This window comes from Perognathus longimembris, chromosome 24 (assembly GCF_023159225.1).
Source record: "Perognathus longimembris pacificus isolate PPM17 chromosome 24, ASM2315922v1, whole genome shotgun sequence".
In the NCBI taxonomy this organism is placed as follows: Eukaryota; Metazoa; Chordata; class Mammalia; order Rodentia; family Heteromyidae; genus Perognathus; species Perognathus longimembris.
Genome location: NC_063184.1, coordinates 19,253,763 through 19,273,675, shown reverse-complemented (window position 1 = coordinate 19,273,675; position 19,913 = coordinate 19,253,763). Strand labels below are relative to the sequence as shown.

The 19,913-nt window shown below is 43.2% G+C and overlaps 1 protein-coding gene and 1 long non-coding RNA gene across 3 annotated transcripts in view; one reads left to right on the top strand and one right to left on the bottom strand.

Moving 5' to 3' along the window:
* Tspan5 (tetraspanin 5) overlaps positions 1–19,913 on the bottom strand; it is a 140,066-nt gene that overhangs the window by 111,729 nt on the left and 8,424 nt on the right. The window lies entirely within an intron of this gene.
* LOC125341576 lies at positions 2,639–18,983 on the top strand. The gene is made up of 2 exons (XR_007209012.1): positions 2,639–2,692; positions 18,736–18,983. It is a non-coding gene; the product is annotated as an uncharacterized LOC125341576 (long non-coding RNA).

Genomic DNA, 19,913 nt, shown 5'->3' with positions numbered 1-19,913 from the left:
GCCTGGCAAGTTTGGGGCCCCAAATTCAAAACCCAAGTTCCAAAACAACAACCCAAACCAAAACACACCATAAATGATGTTACCCAAAATGACTTAGCAACTCTGAAAGCCTGGAAGTGATCACCATTCATAATTACACATAGACAACATAAAGAAAGGAACACCGCCATGCAAAACCAGGTCCTATGGCAGGCTTGCTTGGAGGTCCCTGCCCTGGGTACCCACCTCCACGGATGATACACGTGGCAGAGGCTCTTCCTCCTAAAACCTCGTGCCTATGCAGCAGACCAAATCAAACACCCCCCGAAACGCATGATCATGACCTAGCCTACTTACAACAGGTGTTCTGGGTGGTATGGTAGGCTATTCCCAGGGCACGGGGGGGGGGGGGGGGGGGAGGCTGTTTGGAGCAAAAGAGTGGGAAGAGGAAGGGGAAATGGACCCCAAGGTGATCCCCAGAGAAAATCAGAGTGGATCAGGCTGCACCGCAGGCAACAGGAAGCAGAGGTCGCCTGCAGGACGGAAGTGTCACTAGCAGATGGAAAAGGGACAAGTCTATTCCAGCACAGAGCAAAGCATGGACACAGAGGGCAGGAGGCAGTGGCAGGAAGGCCAGGGGGAGGAGGGACTCTGGCCTCAAGGATGTCTGCACAGGGACTCTGGAAACTACAAAATGACATTCCCACACCCTGGCGATGGTGCAAAAGGTACCAAGGCTCTGGTCAGCCAGAAAAAAAAAAAAAAAAAAAAAAAAAGCCTGAGGAAAAGACAGCCAAGCCAGTTTCTTATGTAACACTAAATTGCCTTAGGGTGGCTTTGTGATGTTGTTCACACAGCTCAGAAAAATGCCTGGCGACAATGTTCTAAAATGAAATGCAAAGCTACGCTACCCCCACACCCCCAAATCAATGAATCTCCCGGTAATCTAAATAAGACTGACTCACCTAAACAGCTCAATAATCCTTGGGGTTTGCAGCCACACAGGCAGCATGTCACCCAATAATATAACTGAAGATGACACTATGAGAATTCTCAGGGACACGGGAAGCTGGCCTGCATCTCAGATCTCAGAGCTGGCATTCAAGTCATTTTTCCCCCAGCATTTCAGAAAAGCTGAAAAATCACCTGTGTATGCCCCCTAACCCCCATGTCTGTCATTAGTTTCAGGAACAATCTTGTATTTCAAACAGATGACAAAATGACTGGTATTTATCCTTTGAGAGAATCTGATAAACACAAATGGATGGCAAAGGTTAGAATGGCCACAACACTCACCCCAAAGATGGGCTTGTCATGGACAATGTAACAAATAGCACTAGGAACACCAGCCACCCTGTGCAGCTTATTAAACCATAGATTTCCCCACACTTATGATGGCCAGTTCTCAGTACAAGTACTAACAATCTGTGTTGTCATATCATCCAATTCCACAAGGCATTGGCCTTTCCTGGAATCAGAGAAGGCACACACACACACACACACACACACACACAGGAAAACACTTGTGACCAAAGACTGGATTACTTCTGATACAGCCACAACCTAAAGTTTCTAGAATGTTCCCTTTCATATATTCAAATACTGTGAAATGATATACAGGAAAGAACTTTCTTTCCTTTTTTCTGGGTAGTTATATTATCTGCAATCAAACCTGCTTATTAAATGTGGCCATTTTGCATATATTAAAATAAAATGTTTGCTATAGCCAGGCACTGGTGGCTCAGGACTATAATTCTATCTACTCAGGAGGCTGAGATGTAAGGATCATGGATCAAAGGCAGCCCAGGCAGGAAAGTCTGAGACTCTTATCTCCAATAAACCACAAAAAGCTAGATGTGGCTCAAGTGGTAGAGTGCTAGCCTTGTGCAAAAGAGCTCAGGGACAGTGCCCAGGACCTAAGTTCAAGCCCCAGCATTGGCACCAATGAAATGTTTGCTACAAAGTAAACCCCATGGTTCCAGTGGGCCGCCTAGGCAGAACAGAGCCCCTTCAATCGGCAGCTTGTAAACCTCACAGTTTACCAGCCAGCTTATGTTTTTAACCCGTGAAACTCACCTTTGGTTTTCTCCTTTAGAAAACAAACAATTTACTGTGCATCAAAGACCAACCCATGGAAAATAGAGACAAGAAAACAAACGCACACAACAGATTGCCCAGAGCCAAACAGAGAAAAGGTGCTGGGTGGCAGACTGTGCTGCTAGCTGAGCATTTCCCACCCCCCTCGGGCTCTCTGTGCCATCCAACCGGCCAGCAGGGAAATGCAGAAACTCCTTCTTGCTCTTCTACAATAGATTTGTGTGTGTGTGTGTGTGTGTGTGTGTGTGTGTGTGTGTGTGTGTATGTGTGTGTGGTCGGTTTTCATTTTTATTGTTGCTATTGTTGTTGATTTTGCTTGCTCCTGGGACTGGATCCAGGAATTTCCATATGCTAAGCACAGACTCTAGACTCTATCACTGAGCTACATTCCCAGCCCTACGTATTTCCTCTAATTTTCTTTTTTTCTGGTCCTAGGCTTGAACACAGGGCCTCTGTGAGTTTTCTCAGCTCAAAGCTACCCTACCACTTGATCCACAACTCTACTTCCAGCTTTGTGGTGGTTCAGTGGAGCTAAGAGTCTCACAGACTTTCCTGCCCAGTCTGGCTTTGAACCACAGTCCTCTGATCTCAGCCTCCTGTGTAGCTAGGATTACAGGTGAGAGTCACCAAAACCCAGTTATTTTTACATGTTTGTGGCCAAGAATTGCAAAGAAAATATGCTGGAAAACTGAACAGCTAAATAGGGTTTCCTGTCAACCATCAAGTGGGCTAGAGGAAGTTTAGAAAAGATCAAGGTCATAATCCTGAAACACTTGCAAGAATAACAATAACAGCCTGATGGGGTGGCTCATGCCTGTCAGCTATTTAGGTATAGGAAAACTGTGATTCAAGACCATCCTAGGCAAAAAAAGTTAGTAAGACTCCATCTCTAAGAACAAGCCAGGTGTAGTGGTATGTGCTTATAATCCCAGCTACAACAGAAGCAGAGGTAGGAAGATTGTGGTCTATGGCTGGCCAGAGCAAAAGTACAAAACCCTATCCAAAAAAAGTAACTAAAGCAAAATGGATTGGGGATGTGGCTCAAGGGACAAAGGTCTAGTAAACATGAGGCCCTAAGTATAAAACCACAATACTGCCAAAATAAAAACACAAATAACAGCAGTGGTAGCAGAGTTAAATGCTTAAAACCTTTTACATCTTTATTTTGTACAGACTTTTTTTTTAATGGTGATGGGGCTTGAACTCAGGGCCTACATGCTGTTCCTGAGGTCTTTCGCCCAAGACTAGTAGCGTTCTATCACTTTGCATTATAGCTCCAAAGATATGGCTCAAGCAGTAGAGCTCTTGCCTAGCTTAGCTTCAGGCCCTGAGTTCTATCCCCAGTGTCACTAGGGAAGAGAGAGACAGGCAGAGAGAAAGACAGAGATGGATGAAAGGCATGTCCAATGCTGAAGAAAAGTTTATCTTAATATGTCTTTATTTCCTAAAATTACTACAATAAAGATACCTTTACATACATAATATGATCTCTATTAAGCTGAGAAGTTAAAACTGGCTAACACCTCTCAGGTACAATTAAAAGAAAAGGAAAAACAGAAAGAAATCTGGTTTGTAGATTCTTCATTTTAATAACACATATCCTGGACTCAAGACTCAAGGTAATGGTCAATGAACTAGTCATTCACAAGTAACCCCATAAATATGTACAATTCATATGTGTGAGTGGAAATAAAACCCCAAGAGGAGAGAATTAACAAAATGATGACCTTGAACACATGTGCGCAGGCTTATCATGGCCTAGTGAATATCTCTTTCCACTTCGTGCACAGTGCCAAAGCTTCCGATCTCTCTTCTCTCCTTGTTCAAGACTCTCACCAAGAATATCACCCAGCATCTATACCATTCACGAAAGCCCAGAATGCCATATCAACTCTCTCCTGGGTGAGCTGTGCAGTTCACAACTCGGGTAGCTGTATGTGATAGCCCTCAGGGATGAGGGTCTTGCCTTCACAGATATTTTCCAATTAAAATTCCTCCCTCAGCTGGGTATAGTAGCACATACTTGTAATCCCAGCACTTAGGAAAAAAAATCACCAGGCTGGGCTACACAGCAAGAACCGATTTCAAAGCAAAATAATACACAGAAAATCCATTCTCTAATCCCTGAGTTTTGTTTTGGTTTTTATTTTGTTTTGTTTTGTTTTTACTCAGTCCCTGAAGTCTACATGCTAGAAGCATTCTCCTGGAGCTCACCTAACAGCTACAGGCAGGGAATCATTTTTACCTATCTTAAAATGAATGAGAAATATTTGGAATTCACTTCTGACTAAATGCCAGTTGAGATTCACCTTGGAAACAACAGGAATGTGGTTTCAACATCTCAGTCCGCTTACCTGAGCCCCAGAGCCCTCTTCCCATGCACAATCTTCATTTCAGCCTAATTGCTACGAGACACATTATTCTGCTGGAAAAACGGAGCAAAAACCGAGTGTAGATAAGAAGTAAATAGACTTCTGTAGACAAATCACAAAGAAAAAGTATACACAGGAGGGGGGGGGGAACATTGTGCTGGACAAATGTTCCTACTTGGCTCTTATCGGTTGCACACCTGTTAATTATAAATGCTTCTCCAAAGCCTCTGCCCACGTGGAGGTGAGCTTCATGTCATTGTCCCAGGCTTGGTCAACGAATGGCTTCCAAGCAATGCATTCCATCAATGCCAAAGAGCAAGCTTAGAAGCCAGCCTCCAGTCGCTGGCAAGCAGGCCCATGCTGCTTCTGAAGCTAGCTCATCCTGTTCCCTCCTAACTCCACTCCACTGCTTTGGCCACACTTTACCACTGTCAGCTCTTTTTCCAGGCCCAGGTGTTCTATCCGCCCATGTCTCTTGCTTTCCCAGCACGCAATGAGCAAGCCTTCGCTTGGTCCTCTGGAGATCGCATCATCCCGTAGGCCGCTCACTGCTCGCACAGCCTGAAGCAAAGGCCCTGGAGCAGAGCATTCTTGGCATATCCATGAAGACACACAGAGCACAGGTGACCCAATCCAGTGAGGCAGCTAGCTATGGGGAGAGGATGCTGACCCCAACGGCCTCTCTTCTACGACACAACCATGAGTCTTATGTCCTCCCCAGTACCTCCCTTGGCTGCTCTGCCTTGGAGACAGTTAGTGGTCAGTTTGTAGTTAGGACTTCTCCTAGTCAGGCTCCATGCACAAGTGCTTAAAACCACAACACAGCACCATCACACATGTACAGAACCTGCCAAAGTCATGTCTGCTCATTTCCCTGGATCAGCCCACTATCATTACTATGAACTCCCCCCACCATCTCCCACAGAACCCTAGAAATCAGAAAAGTTAATGGCACATTTGCTCTTGAGCCACTTTAGCTGTCTCTTTGCAGGTTCTAGGATTTGAACTCTGGGCCTGGACACTGTCCCTGAGCATCTTTTGCTCAAGGTGAGTGCTCTACCACTTGAGCCACAGTGCTACTTCCAGCTTTTCCTGTGATTAATTGGAGATAAGAGTCCCATGGAGCCTGGCGCCGGTGGCTCACGCCTGTAATCCTAGCTACTCGGGAGGCTGTGATCTGAGGATTGTGGTTCAAAGCCAGCCCAGGCAGGAAAGTCTGTGAGACTCTTATCTCTAATTAAGCACAAGAAAACCAGAAGTGGCACTGTGGCTCAAGTGGTAGAGTGCTAGCCTTGAGCTGCAGAGCTCAGGAACAGAGCCCAGGCCCAGAGTTCAAGCCCCACAACTGACAAAAAAAGAATCCCGTGAATTTTTCTCTGGGCTGCTACAAACCACCATCCTCAGATCTCAGCCTACTGAGGAGCTAGGGTTACCCAGAGCCCAGCTCTCTTTCTTTAAAACTCCTTAGTTTACCACTCTGTGTGTGTTTGTGTGTGTGTGTGTGTGTGTGCGTGCGTGTGCGTGTGTTCATTCAGTTCTTTGTTGGAGATGACAAGAATCTGGGATTTTCACCAAACCTGTGTGCGCCACCAAATGTACACAATGAACACAGCCATCCCTCGGAGGTTCATGACCCCGGCAGGTCCTCCCCCTATGAACCCACTACAGTTCTTCCTGTCATGGATTGCACAAGCAGCAACAACACTCACTGGAAGGGGACTGTGACACACTCCTGACTGACCTGTTCACGCCCACTGCTGGGTCTGCAGCATGTCCTTGCCTCAAGGTGGCCTCGCAGCCCGGCTTCCATCTCTTTCTGTCTGTTCACCTTTCTGCCCTTAGCAACCTGTCTGTGCTTAGAAATGCAGTCATGATCAAAAGAGGAAGAGAGAGAGAGAGAGAGAGAGAGAGAGAGAGAGAGAGAGAGAGAGGAAGGAAGGAAGGAAGGAAGGAAGGAAGGAAGGAAGGAAGGAAGGAAGGAAGGAGAAAGGAAAAGAGAGAGGGAAAGAAAGGAAGAAGGAAAGAGAAAGAAAGGAAGATGGAAAGAGAAAGAAAGAAAGAAAGAAAGAAAGAGAGAGAGAGGGAGGGAGGGAGGAAGGAAGGAAGGGAAGGAGGAAGGAAGGAAGGAAGGAAGGAAGGAAGGAAGGAAGGAAGGAAGGAAGGAAGGAAGGAAGGAAAGAGAAAGGAAATGAAAGGAAAGAAAGAAAGAAAGAAAAGGACTCAGATGGAATGACAAAGGATGGTCTGAATCCAGGCCAAACTTTTGCTTCAGGATTCTTCATCTGTATCGTGGAAGGAAGAGACATCACTAATGACATCTTGGAAAATAAAAAATGATCCGACCAAATTCCCCTTAGCAAATATACACAGAAAAGTAGGGAAGTACCTTCAAGGGAGGAGGTGTGTTCTCTCTCTATCTCTCTCTATCTCTCTTTCTCTCTCTCTCTTTCTCCCTCTCTCCTCTCTCTCTCCATGTCTCTCTCTATATGTCCGTGTCTCTCTGTCTCTGTCTGTGTGTGTGTGTGTGTCTCTCTCATACACACATCAGTGCTTTCTTTTAGACCTAGAATTTTACTTCTCAGACAATGGAAAACAACTGAGGATGCCAGATGCCTTCAAGTTCAGCAGCTCACAAACACCATTTGTGTAAAATTAATTGTGAGCATGCAAACACAAATTCAATTAAGAGAATCTGTAATTATCATCAGAAAAAAATGTTTATTAATAAATTAAGCAACATCATACACATACCAATTTATGCAAAACCAATTTTTTTTTTTTTGCAGCGGGGCCCAGATGGATGCTAATTTTGTTCCTCAGCTAAGAAAATGACTTTCTTTTTCTAAAAACATTACTTTTGAGTCAGTCAAATAACTTATTTTGATCAATAGTTACTGAGTACTTATTATACTTTACATAGTTTTACAGGCATATTTATGTGTTATTTTATTGAAGCGATCATGTACTGTATACCCTACTATTACAAAAAAGAACACAGTTGGGTGTTTTTTTCCCTGTGGCCTCAACATGAACCTGTAGGAAAGAGGTAAGAAATGTAGGCATTGGGCATAGAAGCAAGGAGGGCCAGACTCAGCCATGACGAGCAGCTGCAGCCCAACCTGAGAGGAAGTGATCTGAGAAGAAGGGTCCGGGCCCCTGGCCTGTCTAGGAACCCTGCAGCGCCAGGTGCTAGGACAAAGGGTGGCGATCAGGTCTCAGTCCCTGGAAGGATGATGACCAATCACATTTGAAAAGCAACCAGTTCTGTCGCAGAGAGGGCAGGTCCCTAGCACGGGAGGCTGAGACTGGGCCCCGAGCTTCTCGTTGGCAGGAATAACAACCACTGGAGGCAAACCCTCCAGCCATTTTGGCTTTATTATAATTTCTCAGCTAGGGTCTCACATGCTTTTGCCCAGTGTGATCTCTGTCCCTGATCCTCCTATCTCCATCTTCCGTGTAGTTGGGATTATGGGCATGTACTCTTACACCTGGCCTGGGATTACCCTCTTTCAATAGTTCTGAGTAGTAAAATAATTGCCCTAGGTCACATAGCTTGGAGGTGTCAAGACCCATGTGCATCCAAACCTAGAAAGTTTCACTGTTAGCGAGGACCTTAAACACTAAAACCTTCTTTGCCACGCTTGGGAGAGTAAATGGATGACAGAAATAGAATAAATGTTCCCTTTAATGTGTAATATATACATATACATAAACATATATATTATAGTAATAAATATTAACACATTATATATATATATAATCTTATACTCTCTGGAGCTCATCCATGAAAAATACACAATAAAGTGAATTCCATGGATATGTGCATTTAATAATAAACAACTGAGCCTAACATGTAAATTTGTAGATGACGTTTATTGCCACAGAATCTTGAAACTCCTAACAGCTTGTTTAAATGAAACATGAACAATATTAGAGAAGGCAAAGAATTTCAAATGACGCCCAGGCCACCAAGCCTAATCTATTCCATGTGCAATCTCCTATGGACCTTCACTGGAAACCTTTGTGTTTGGGCTAACTTAACAACTACACAGGGAGTCTAATAAATTATTTGAAAAGTTACTTAACCTAAAAAGGTTGATGGTTAGCAAAATGACTATATCTAAAAAAAAAAAAAAAGCTATTGAGTAGAACTAAGTGGATTCAAAGCCCTGACATTTGGCAACTTAGGCAATCTGGGGCATACAGCCTACCAACAAACAACACTGGCCAAATGTGTAGTCCTCAGGCAACTTCTCCACCAGCCTCAGTTAACGCAAGGATTCCCATGGGCCCCACCATAGTCTGTCCCTACCAAGTGAGGCCCCCAAGCTGCTGGGCTTGCAAGAACAGCAGCTCTGCTTCCTATTTTATAAAGTGAGGGCTTTCCTTGAAATCTTGGTTGGAAGGTACAAAAAGAGATTCCACTGTTAAAAGAGAAGACTAGAGAAAGACAAGTGAAAATAGAAGACGTCTTGTTGGGGTCCATCTTCCCCCCTAGATGGAAGGGGCCTGAGGCACCTCCCCCAGCTGGGGAATGCAGCCCTTCCATCCTCTCTACATTGGAATCTGGAGAAACCGGTCCGATAAGAGACCCCCGACTTAGCTGGCAGCCAGCCTGGCGCCTACCAGCCCCGCCCTGGTTTGGCGCACTCAGAGTGACGTAGCCCCTTGGAGGTCAAGTGACCAGCCCCTTGGAGGTCAAGTGACAGCCTTTTGGCCTATGGGAATCCTGGCCAACCCCCTTCCCCCGGATCATCTACCCTTGTCCCTTTCTCAATAAAGTCAGTTCGCTCTCAGAAGCTGACCCGTGGTCTATGTCCGTGGCTCCCAGAGTAGGATAGCGGTCACATTGCCACGCGGGTCGCGCGCCCGCCAGGACGGAGACATCCCCACGTCTCACCCCGACAAACCTGCAGGCCGAGGGTTGGGGGAGAAGGCGATGCGAGGATAATAAGAGAGAAAATAAGAATTTGAGCCGGAGCAGAGAAAGCAGTCCCCACAACGTCTAAATGATTATTAGTGTTCTTTGCAACATATAAATGCTAAGACTATATAATCAGGCCTATATATGACTAATTAAGCATAGCTCCAAAGCTTAGGCCCAAGAAAAACTGGCCAAAAGAATAAGGAATTTAATATTGGCACAGGCATTCTTGTTCAAAAAAAAAATTCCAACTTTTCTTCTCACAGGTTAAACTTTTTAGAGACAGAAAAGTCCAGTTACCCAACAGCAAAACTTTTTGTCTTCTCAAATCTAGAATTAAAGCTGCACAGAGGGAAATTCCATAGGAAGGGCCCTTAAAAATAAAAATTGTGTTTTGAAAGGCTCTCAGCAATAATTAATGAGCCACTGGTTACCTCCAGCTACGAAGCAATAACTGTGTGGTTCAAAGAGTCTATTTTCTAGTCTCCACTGAAGAACCAAAAATATGGTAGGTGCCAAAATTGATCTCTCTATTTTAACATCACAAAAGTTTAATTACCTCCTTCCCACGCCACTCCGCCAAAAATCCAGTTGCTAAAGGTTCATGTCTGTAACCCTAGCTACTCAGAAGGCCGAGATCTGGAGATCATGGTTTGAAGCTGGCCCTGGGCAGGAAAAGTTCTAAAGACTCTTCTCCAATTAACCTCAAAAGGCCAGAAGTAGAACTCTGGCTCAAGTGGTAGAGAGCTAGCCTTGAGCAAGAGAGTACTAGGACAATGCCCAGAACTGCCCTCCCCCCCCCCGAATTCTGTACATGTGCACGTATGCATGCATGCGCACACACACACAAGACTTACACAGTTTGCATATCTATAAGCACACTATGATAAGGAAATTTTACTCTTATAAATAAAAATGTACAGTGGTCATAAGGTAATTTAGATAATTCCTTTTTCATTTTGCCAAAGAGAATACATATTCATGCCTTTTTAAAAAGAGTTTAAAAATAAAGATCAGTATTTAATAGTCATTAAGGATATATAGATAATATATTTTCCAAATCCAAGGATATATACCTGACTATTTAAATGGAATAGATACATATTTCACAAAATATAAGAGCTGATCCGATGGTTTCTTGGAGATTCCTTTCCCCTTACTTCTAACATGCCGATCCTTGAGTTAAGTATCAGTGGCTCACACCTATTATCCTAGCTACATGTCAGGTGGAAATAGGAAGGATTGTGGCTTGAGCCTTGGCAAAAAGGACATGAGACACTCATCTCAATCAATAGTTGGGCACAGTGGTGTGTGATTATCATCCCAACTATGGGGGTGGGGGGTGACATCAAGAGGCTTGTGGTTCCAAGCCAGCCTGAGCAAAGAGTTTGCGAGACCTCTGTCCAGAGAAAAGGCTGGGGGTGGTAGTGTGTATCTGTCACCTCAGCTACGGCAGGAAGCATAAATGGGAGGAAGCCTGTCCAGTCCAGACTGCATAAAAAATAAGACCCTATCTAAAACATAACTGGAGCAGAAAGGGCTGGAGGTATAGGTCAACTGGAAGAGTATCTGCCTAGAAAATACAATTAACTACTGAACTTGTATTTAAGGAAAGGTGTACAAAACACTGCTATCCAACTTTCCAACTTTGCTGAAAGCCCTCACTGGATAGAAATTTTAAATCTCTCAACACGTTTGGTGATAATACTCAGAATTATTAAACCTTCCACACTGAAGGAAACAAAATGAAAATGTCACAGACAGCTCTATCATCCGGCATCTCTTCACTCAACTTCATCTTTCAAAAATCAATGGAGAAAGCTAAGAGAATTGGTACTAAAGATACACAATTTCCTAAGAATTGTAATTCTGCAATGAATAATCATCACTCGTGTGGGCCATCAGCTTCCTTCTATCTTGGGTCAAAGTGGGCAACGCAAGTGGCCTGAATATACATGTTCTATACAGACATATGCTTGCAATATAGGAAGGAGAACATTTAAAACAAAGAGCCTCAAGCTTTGAGTTTTTGTTTCCCAGTTACTTAACACTGGTAATTCCCTCCTTTAAAAGTGCAGGGTTTTTCAAATGCCTACAGGAGATTTATTGATTAGACTTTTTTTTTCTGGTTGGGTGAAATTGATGTTTGGATGGTACACAAAGTATTGTTCTGTATGCTAAAAACACTTAATCTAAATGTCATCCTCAAGCAGGGGCTGGGGCAGGGAAAGGGGATAACAGAAAAGTCAGAATAAATGCCTCGTGCTAGTGATGTAACAGCTGATTTCACCTTTAAATTAAGGAGCTGAGCCAGAGGCCAAGGCTCAAGCCTGTAATCTTAGCTACTCAGGAAGCTGAGATCTGAAGATTGTGGTTTGAAGCTAGCCTGGGGAACACAAACCTTGAGAGACTCTCATTGATCCAACTAATCAGCAAAAAGTCACACAAAGAGGCATGTTAGTGCATGAGAGCGCACCAGTCTTCAGCAGAAAAGTTGAGCAGGAAGGTAAAGCCCAGAGTCCAGTCCTAGTGCCAGCAAAAAAATATATATAGTTGCTAGCTAGCTAGATAGATAGATAGATAGATAGATAGACAGATAGACAGATAGATCAGTGGATCGATTTACAGATATAATTAAGGAACCGTGATAAGAGAACTTCAGTTTGTTAAATTCCAATCCTCATAGGTGATTACCATAGGAACTTGAAGCACATTGTGTTGTATGTTTTGGACGTGGGTGTTCGTGTTCTTGAGTGCATTTGAGTAGGAGGTTCCAATTTTGTTGTAGCTGATCCAGAACAAAGTATTGTTAGGATTGTAGTGACCTTCTTTTCCTTAAAGATGCTACACCAGTGTTGCCATATTCATTTTTACAAGAGAAAAACAAGAAGAAAGTGTCCCACCCTAAAAATACATCAAATGAAAACACTTGTTTCAATGTGCAAGGTAAGCAACAGTTAGCAGTGAAGAAGAGAGTACAAAGCCAGTTGAGAGATTTCCTAAGCATTTAAGGGTTAACTTCCTGCACGCCTGAGATTCAATTGTCTAGCCTTGTTTATTTCTAAGATCTAACCACTCATGGGAGTGAGGTTGGGGGGGGGGTTGCCCAACTTTTCAAAGTGAGAGATGCTTTCCCCCACCCTAACAGAAAATGAAATGAACCAAAAGTTTAACCCATTCTCCACCCACTTCAGCTCCTCAGATTCAGGCATCTCTCTGGTTTTAGTTCACAAACCCAGTTCTGCCTAAACACAGTGTTTCCTGGGAGTAAAAGTCCTAGTAATCTGGGCTACCAGAAGACAATTTTACACTATAGGTTGAAGTCACTGTCAATTAGAATGCTATTTCCTTTCAGCTGTCTTTTCATCCCTTTCCCTAGTCAAGAAGAAAGTCTCCATTTGCCACCAGAATGTCAAACTTGTTAACTCCTTTAACAAAGCAAACAGGCCTGACCAGCCAGCCCCAAGAGCTACCTACAAGTTAACTAAGGCAAATTATTATCATTGTATTCATTTGAATCATGGTATTTATTTGAAGTTTTCTTTTTTAAATAGTATGCTTAGGGTTTTACAAGCAAAGCCATTTCAAAGAAAAAGAGCAAGTTTGAAACTAGCTGGATCCTTGGGACTGTGAGCAGGTGGCTCATGCCTATAATCCCAGCTCTTTAGATGGTTGAGATCAGAGACCCATAGTTGCAAGTCAGCCTCAGTAGGAAAGTCCCTTGAGTGAGACTCTCATCTCCAGTTAGTCATCAAAAAGCCAAAAGTGGAGCTATGGTTCAAGCAGTAGCGTGCTAGCCTTGAGCTAAAGGAATACAGGATGGTGCTCAGGACTTGAACTCAAGCCCTAGTACCAGCAGATTAAAAAAGAAAAGTGTAATGAGTAGACCACAAGTATAGCATCAGCTGGGAGTTTGTGAAAGGTACAGCTCAGATCTCTGGCCCACTGATCTGAATATTGGGATGCGCACTAAAATCTGAGAAACTCTGGGAGGGCACAAGAGTCTGTCTAAACCAGTGGGCATAGCTGCGAATGACCACCCTTGCAAATGATCATCCTTTGGCACCCACTGTTTTGGACCATCAGAGGATCCTTGCTCCTTCTGACACTGGTGAATATTGGCTAGAGGTCAGAAGGTAAGGAGGTGACTTGGTTTGTGTTTTCCCACTGGAAAGTAGCAATCCCTTCTTGGATGATGACATGGATAAATGAATCTAACCCAGCAATTAAAGGAGGGACAGGTGTCTAGTACACTAAAGATTACTATCAGCTGAGCACTTATGATCCCAGTAGTCAGGAATCTGAGGCAGCAGGATCTGCAGTTCAAAGCAAATCTGGACTACCTACAGTGATCTTATAAGCCAAAGCAAGGGCTGGAGGAGTGGCTCAAACGGTAGAGCAAGTGATTCCTTTGCTCAAGATTCTACACTTGAACCTCAGTCCTGCCAAAAAAAGAAAAAGAAAGAAAGAAACAAGATCATTAGTACTATCCTTTTTATAAAATTCTGGAATGCAATAAATATCACTGCTTTTTACAAATGAATACTAGAGAATAAACGCACAAAAAGTTGACTTAATGGTCTCTTTCATCCATCTTCTCCCCTTGAGAGTTCCCAGCATGCCTCCTACATGGGAATAAGTGACAAGCTCCTCACACCTCCATTTTGCATGCTCTGCCCTCTCCTCCCACAGCTGAGTGAGCTGTTAGAAGGAAGGTTATGCTTGAAGATATGACAGCTTGTGTCTTCTGCATCATGCAGCAGTATTGGGGACAAAAGGGCACAAAAAACTCTCAGTCCATCCCATTTATGCCCCAGAAGAGAGGCTGGCCAGTCACTCATTCACCCAGATGGGTGGCACAGGCAGGCAATGATCCAGGTAGTTCAGGCCAAAATCCTGTCTCCTATGACCACCCCCCCCCCCCCAACGCACATGGACGGGAAGAGCCAAGCTATTTGCATCACTGACTCTTTTCGGGCTGAAAATGTGTCTGAAATAGAATAGACACAGGCAATGTTTATGATACAGAAAAAGCAGAAGAGATATAGTTACAGCCATGTATATTATTCTATAATGCTTCTATCTGTCCTCTCCCCTGCCCTGGCCCCCTGGCCCCCTGGCCAATACCCACCACCTCAGATATTAAACCTATAACACAAGAACTGATCACCCAAAATACAGTACAAAATACTAATATGGGACATGTGGTTGTGCTTTTGCAAAGAAAATGAAGAATGACTCTGGGTAAAGAAAAGGGGTAAAAATTAACAACCAACAATAGCTGAGAGTTCATGGTCTGGTCTTTATGATAAGAATTACATGCCATTCACAGACAATGAAAAGAACATTGTGAGCACTGGCTAGATCTTTTTCTCCTTTAGTTATTTTGAGAATGCACTTATGTAGGCAGAACATTACAGAGAACCAAAATATATATAACACAAAGTGAGATTATCTTAATAGTGCTGGAAGGAAGGAAGGAAAAACAAGAAAAGACAATAGGTGTGGGGGATTCCAGCCAATTTATAAGTTTTTACTCCATCATCCTCAGACTCTGAGACAGATCCTTGGTCTTGAGATTCCTATTAATAATATTAATTAGGACAAGAATGTAGCTTGCTAGCAAGTCAGAAGCCCTGAATTCAATCACCAGCACTCAAAATACTACTAAGCATGAACTTCAGATATAATGAAGAGACTCAAGTAGAGCACAGAGAAATAACTTTTGTAAGGTCACAAGGCTGGGAATGGGGCTAGGTAAAAAACCCAGATATGCGTGAAGCCCAAAGTCAATAGCAGACACCTTTGCCTGCCCATCACCAGAGTTCTAGTATAAGACATATGTGTCACTCTCTAACATTAGGCCAGATCAAGAATTCTCCAGGACTAGGAGACCATTCCATTAAAACAAAAACTCTCCTGAAAGGGTAGCTGACCATCATTTAAAGGGCTGAGCCCTAGTGACTGTATCATAGCTCAGAACAGAGCTATTTGGGAGCAAGAGCTACATCATTAGCAAGTACAACCACCTACTTGGAAGAACAAAGTTTTAAGGCTGCTTCAGGGGAAATAACACTGGGGGAAATTTTTGTTGGAAGCAAAACATTATACTTTGGAAAATGCTTAAGTCAAGTGTTCTACTTTTATTCGGACTACTTAATTGAGTACAAAGCATTAAAATAGCTGGCCTGAATATTTATTAGAGCACCAGCTGTTCCCTCCAGATTTTTTAGAAATTCAAGTCTTAGTGCCAATTACAATTTAGAGAAAAAAAATTTTGACAAGTGAAAGAGTTCTATGTCTTGCAATACATACCCAAATAGTAACTAGTAGCTGGAAGATATGTAGAATATCACTGACTCCTCAATGAGAGGAGCCAAATATTTTGCCATCCATTTCCAAACATATTTTGTGCCTGAGCTTTGTGATTATATACTTAAAAATTATACCGTGCCATTTGTAATTAGCAATCTTTTAGATACATATGGATAAAATAACAAGGATAAGCATGAGGCTTGCACGCCATTCTCATTTGGGTTGTTTGTTTTTGCTCTGTTTCTTTCTAGAAGCTATGCTTAATCTCAATAAAGTGTCACAGAAAGAAATATAATATAGACTTTTATTCCAAAGTTTATTCTTTCAACAGATTTCCATTTTAGGAACCAATCAAAAAGCATAGTTTTTAAAGAGAATAGGAAAAGGAAAGAAAGAGGGAAAGAAGGAAAGGGAGGAAGGGAGAAAACAAAGAAGGGACCAGGTAGGAAAGGAGAGGGGGGAAAGGGGAGGGTAGAAGGGAGGAAGAGAGGGAGAAAAGGAGGGAAATAGAGAAGGGGGAGAAAAGGAAGGGAGGAACTGAAAAGGGAGGAAAGGAGAGAGGAAGGAAGGGAGAGAGAGAGGAAGGAAGGGAGGAAGAGAGGAAGGGAGGGAGGAAGAGAGGAAGGGAGGGAGAGAGGAGGGAGAGAGGGGGGATTAAGAAGAAAACAATGGGAAAACCCATTGTGCATAATCTTAACCACATACATTGAAACTTCTTTTTAAAGAAAACTGACAGATAAGAGGCACCCCACAGCAAGCCACGCCCCTCCGTGCAGCAAGCCACGCCTCCCCCTAGAAAGGATTGGTGACAGCAGGTAACAGGCCAAAGGTAGAGCAACAGACCTAGGGAAGCTGGTTTTGAAGGCATGGCAGCTCGCTATGGGTCAGAGGAGCGCATAGCGCTGACACATGCAGAGCAGTCGTGACAAGCAAGGGGCAGAGGGTCAGAAAGTCCCTTCTTCACCGGCCTGTCAGCTGAATAACTGGCTCTAGCTCTGGATCAGGATGATGGGTAGAATGCAGCACAACAAGTTCTCATTAGAGATTTTTCTCATTCTGTTTGCAGGGCTTTCAGGTTTAAAAATAAACTGGAATTTTTGGATTAAGAAGAATTCCACAAGGGATTAAGTAGGCTACTTTTGTCTGGGGGTGGGTAAGCAAAACAGCAACAGTTTATGTACTGGGGAAAGTCAGTCACTCTTTGGTTTTCCATCCTGCCTTACTTCACACCCATGTCCTGTCCTGACTGCAATGGGAAGGAGAAAGTGCCTCCCTCACTCCCACAACCCCCCAAAACCAGCCACAGCCCCTCAACCCTGTCTGAGCATAACAATGACCTGTAGTTGAGTTTCTATTTAAATACTAATTCCATGAATCCTAGCCTAGTTAGAGCTACTGAGTCAGATTCCCAGTGGAAACACTGGTTTTCCAATTTGCTGATGCATCTCAGCTACATACCTTCTACAGAAACCACCTCCGGTGAATGAGAAGACTGGAGGAGAGTTGAGAGAGAAAAGCCGGTAGTAACTATAACTTTTGGTAAACCTACCTTAGCCATCAAGATTCAAAACACAAAGCACTAAAGGTTACAATAGCTTTCCGTTTTCTTCTTTAACTCAAGCAAGACCCTTTGGCTATGGCTTGGAAATGTTCCCCGAAAGACTTGGAGCCAACTTGTGGCACTATTGGGAGGTGGTGGACACTTGGAGAAGTCAGGAGGCTCCGTGGAGGAAGTTAGATCATTGGGCTGGAGGAAGGGGGAGATGCCCTCAATGGGGCATCGAGACCTTGACCCCTTCCTCTTTCTCTCTTGGCTTCTGAGCCACCATGAGGTCAGCAGCTTCCTCTAACACACTTTCTTACCGCTCTGTACTGGGCTCCCACAGGCCCAAACAACCATGGAACTAGGACCCCAAATAAGCTAATTACTCAAGCATTTTGTCACCATGACAGAAAGAATTATCTTCATGGCATCCAGAAATACCAAAATGAATAGCCAAGCTCTTCTACAGGAAAACAAGAGTAGTTCAGCCTGTCTCTACACAAATCTACCTCCAACCCCTGAACACCTCTCAGAGAAGCCTGAAGTTGCTGGTAATACAGTTTGAAAACCCACTGAGCCAAAATAAAACATTTCAGGCGGAGACAAATATAGTGCTGAATATAAACTCAAATTGTTCCCTGGAAAGTTAAGGCTTCTAATGAACATTTAAGCTAGGGATATAGGGCTAACAGAAGTTTACTTGAGAATGAGGTAAAGGTTTTAATTCACTAGAAATTTACCCACTACCAAGGGCACTGCCTAGCTGTCAAGAAAGGTACATGCAGTTTTGCCTCAGCTAATATGAATTGAAAGATTTACTTCTCACAAGGCACTTGCATGTACATAATCTCTGGATCTCGTACATACTACTGGTGGATAATGACTCTTTGGAAAATTATTTCCTCTGTTTCTCAGAGGACTAACTAAAAATTGCTCCCTAATCTGTGAGGGTAACTTACTCAAAGTCAAATCACCGTGGAAGCAGAGGCTCCAGCCTCTAGACTTAGCTCTGCCTGAGTGAGTTCAAGAGTAATGGCCCACTGCTCTCCAGATGGTTGGAATAACTTTCAAAAATGATGCTCCATTCTGGTTACTATATTAACAGAGGTGTATCCAAAGGAGATGTGAGACAGACCACCATGACCAGGGCAAAGCAAAATCTGGAAATGGAATAGGAAACAAGTGCATGAGCCACGAGATTTTCAAGATGGAAAACAGAAGGTGCTGAAATGATACAGTGGCTATCTTTAAAATTATGAAGGACAAAGGGAAAAAAGAGGGGTGTGTGTGTGTGTGTGTGTGTGTGTGTGTGTGTGTGTGTGTGCTGGGGTTTGAATTCAGGGCCTGGGCACTGTCCTTCACCTTTTTTCCACTCAAGGCTGGCACTTTACCACTTGAGCCACGGCTCCACCTCTGGCTTTTTGATAATTAAAGATAAGAGTCTCATAGACTTTCCTATCTGGACTGGCTTTGTGTCTTAGAATCTTCTTACCTTAGCATTACAGGTGTGAGCCACCAGTGCCTTTTGAGAGGTCATTCTTTTGTTGGGACCAAGCAAGACAGACCTCTCTGTGAAGCCACAGCAGAGTTCCAGAGTGTCAATGGAGTGTAGGTTATGGTACAGGATATTGGAACAATTGATAAAGGACTAGACATACAATGAGGAGCAGAGGCAGCAACTGATGCCTGCTTATATAGGAGCAGTTTAATCAAATAACATTATGAATAATGGAAGAGAGAAATCTGTCAAAGGTAGCAGCTATGAACACAGAAAAGAAAGAAACCAGATTAAATTCTGTGATATCAGATAGGAATTTGAGGTATCTCTGTGAACTCACATGTGTTTTTTTAATATACAAACACAGAAAAAAATGTAAGTATGTGTATATATTCACAGTCCTGTCCACAAGGAGAACCCAAAAGCAGTGACACTCTAAACAGCAATGGATATACCAACCAGCCAAACTTAGCTTCTAACCACATTTTCCCTTCAAAGGAAACAAAACTCTTTGGAGCAATGATTGATCACAAAAGATGACAGAGTGAAGTTCCAAAAGGTGACGGAAACATCCTATCAGAAAGCAAGGAATTACCAAAGACAGATGGGAGTTTAAAAAAAAAAAAAAAAAAGGAGGGGCACAAGAGTCAGCATGAAAGGACCGCCAATGGCCAAATATCAAAGTGAGAAATGAGAGTAAAGATGAAATCACACAGGAAATAAAAGGAGGCCATAAGTTCTTATTGATATGTTAATTAACTTAATTAATTGAAAATTCTGGTGAGAAATGGGCTATTCACATAGTTTCAAAGGAGCAAAAGTAACTATAGGGTTGAGATGCTTGGCAGACAGCACCTTAATCAAGTGACCATTGTGAGCAATGAGAACAGAAATCAGTAGTAACTGACAAGATGTAATGAGGACCCAGCATCCTTATGGACCAGTCCTGCCAAAGATGCAGGGCCTGAAGCGAAGCCTGAGGAAATGGCAGGCAAACTCAAACTGAAGGGAATTCTATACAACAACTAGTTGAGAGTCTTCAGAAGGATCAGGACAGTAACAATGAAGGACTAAAAAAGACCAATATGATGCCTGGTTCTCAACTGGATTGCTCTGTTTTAAAAGGCATTACTGGGTCAACTGGGCAACTAAGTGAAATCTAAGCACTGGTAAGGGTAGGCAATG